The sequence below is a fragment of the Dermacentor albipictus genome, chromosome 1 (assembly GCF_038994185.2).
Source record: "Dermacentor albipictus isolate Rhodes 1998 colony chromosome 1, USDA_Dalb.pri_finalv2, whole genome shotgun sequence".
Taxonomy (NCBI): domain Eukaryota; kingdom Metazoa; phylum Arthropoda; class Arachnida; order Ixodida; family Ixodidae; genus Dermacentor; species Dermacentor albipictus.
Window position 1 is genome coordinate 447,308,276 of NC_091821.1, and position 2,256 is coordinate 447,310,531.

Below are 2,256 nucleotides of genomic sequence, written 5' to 3' on the forward strand. Positions count from 1 at the left end.
GAAGGGCCGTTCAGTGCCGTTCAATTGTACAATAATGCTTTTCATTTCATACAATCATTTGTACGCTCATTACGTGACGCCACCTGCACAACCTTAGCTGCGCTCTCACGTGTGCAATGACTCACGCACTTGGCACGCCTTTAGTCGACTAAAACCATGGAGTCGCCGTGGTGTCGCAGAAGTGCACTGTCCTGCAGCAGCGGGCGCAATCCCTTTTCATCTAAACAGCCATGCTGATTTTTAAGGATAATATCTCCGCCGATAAGATATTCACCGATTCCAGCAAGTACAAGTTGGTGGACGACTGCACCTTCGAAATTGAATGTCACCATGGGACCCACAAGCAGGGCGAAATCCAGCTGGATGGTGCAAACCCTTCTGCCGAAAAGGTTTACGAGGGCACAGATGAGAATGCAGAGAGTAGCCTGGGCCTGGTACTGAATACGCGGCTCACAGAAACCTGATTTACCAAGGCTGACTACAACAACTTCCTCAAGATCTACACCAAGGTGCTTCAGGAGATGTGGCAGGAGGAGGGCAAGTCGCCTGAGGAGATCGAGGATACCAAGAGCAAGTTAACCACTGTTGTCAAAAAATTATGCGTGGCTCTGCTATCGCAAACACTAGAGACCGGTGCAGCTAGAAGAAGGCCAGTAAAACAGTGTCAAACCGCACACAAGACACGAGCACCAGCAATGCATCCCTACCGCGTCCGCCAAGGTGTCTACTACGGCGTCCACGATTCGTGTGGCCCACGCCGTAGTAGTCACCGTGGTTGCCTCCACTGTGTACGGAACGGCGGGCGAGGAAAACATCGAGACACCCTAGTAGCCGCCGGAGAAGAACGACCCTCCTCGCTTGCCTGATGCCCCTGCCTTGCGCGCTGCAGGGGACGGCAGGCATTCGGGCCGCGTTTCTCGCTCGTGTGCGCGCCGCTCCTTCTCCCCTGCTAGGCTCGACCCAACCCCGCCGCGCCGCTATGCTGCGCGATGCTATTTTTATACTCTGCTTTCACTCTCTCTCAGTTCTCTCTCCTCCAGCTCGGCGAAGCTGCGCACGTCAAGACACACACAGCTAGCTTTTAACAGCTCCAGTGTAAAAGTTCTTGTCCAAGTTGGATGACTACCAGTTCTTTGGCAAGCCCTGCAATGCTGAGGGCATTGCTGGTCCCTTGGAGTACCGTGAACAAGATGGTGGAGGGGGGACGGCAGTGATGATGATCTTCAAGCATCGTCTGGATGAAGAAAAAGATGTAAATGTATTGAGAGCTGTGATAGAAGACCTGGCCTTCAGCGGGGGATGGCCTAGCAGTGCCAGCAGAGGCGTTGACAACTCCGTCCTCGGCAGGCCTTGGCTTTGAACATTATCTTACTGAAAGAACAGTGCAAGTGTACCCGAGTTCGATGACAAACGGAACCTCTTGTGCCATTTGTCATATTATGTAAAGCTGCCTACCTAACGCAGGAGAGAGAGTGCAGTGGCCTCCGGTACATTAAACACTATTTATTGTATGCTTTTGGAACAGCTGTGCAATGCATAAAAGGAGTTGTAATTTCTAAAAACAAAGAAAGCAAAGAAGCCACTGTGGCGTCGGCCAATCGTGCTTGCCTTGCACGCCGTAGGCCCGGGTTCGATTACCGCCCAGACTGAAATTTACCAAATTTTATTTTCAAAGCCATTCATTTACTTTGTTTACAAAATCCTTCAGGAGACATTAGACGTTAATCCAAGCATTCTGTGACGCGTTATTGCGCTGTCGGCCATTCTTCGTACCATCTTTCGGTCACACCAACTACGCCGACAGATCTTCGCCAAATCGGGCACATAATGCGTTCGCATTAATTATTACTAGAATGCCAGTCTATTTTGTGGCACACTTGGCGGCCGGATATATCGAAAATTTCTCTAGTTATTTGCATTTTTACTAATTTAGTGTGACTTTGCTGCTTGACGGAATGTATTTCCTGATTGCCAACTTTCCCTGAGCGTTCTTCAATAAAACAAAATTAGCTTAACTTTGGTAACCAGCGAGCTAAAATAATAACTTGTCGTAGAAGTACAATGCCTACCTCGACAAACACATTATAGCTGTAGATGTCCATTTGCCCAGACACGGGTATTGCTGTTACTTTTGTTGAGGTTCTTATTTTGGTTCGCAATTCTAGCTTGAAAAGTAGTCAGCATACTTCAGGGATTGCTCCTTCAGGGATTGCTCCTCATTTACTGCGGCTGAGGCAAATTCTCGCTGCAGACATC

At 49.1% G+C, this 2,256-nt stretch overlaps 1 pseudogene; it reads left to right on the forward strand.

Annotated features, from left to right (window-relative positions):
• The first annotated feature begins 230 nt into the window (after nucleotides 1-230).
• Nucleotides 231-1,360, forward strand: LOC135915346 (translationally-controlled tumor protein homolog; annotated as a pseudogene).
• Nucleotides 1,361-2,256: the final 896 nt, after the last annotated feature.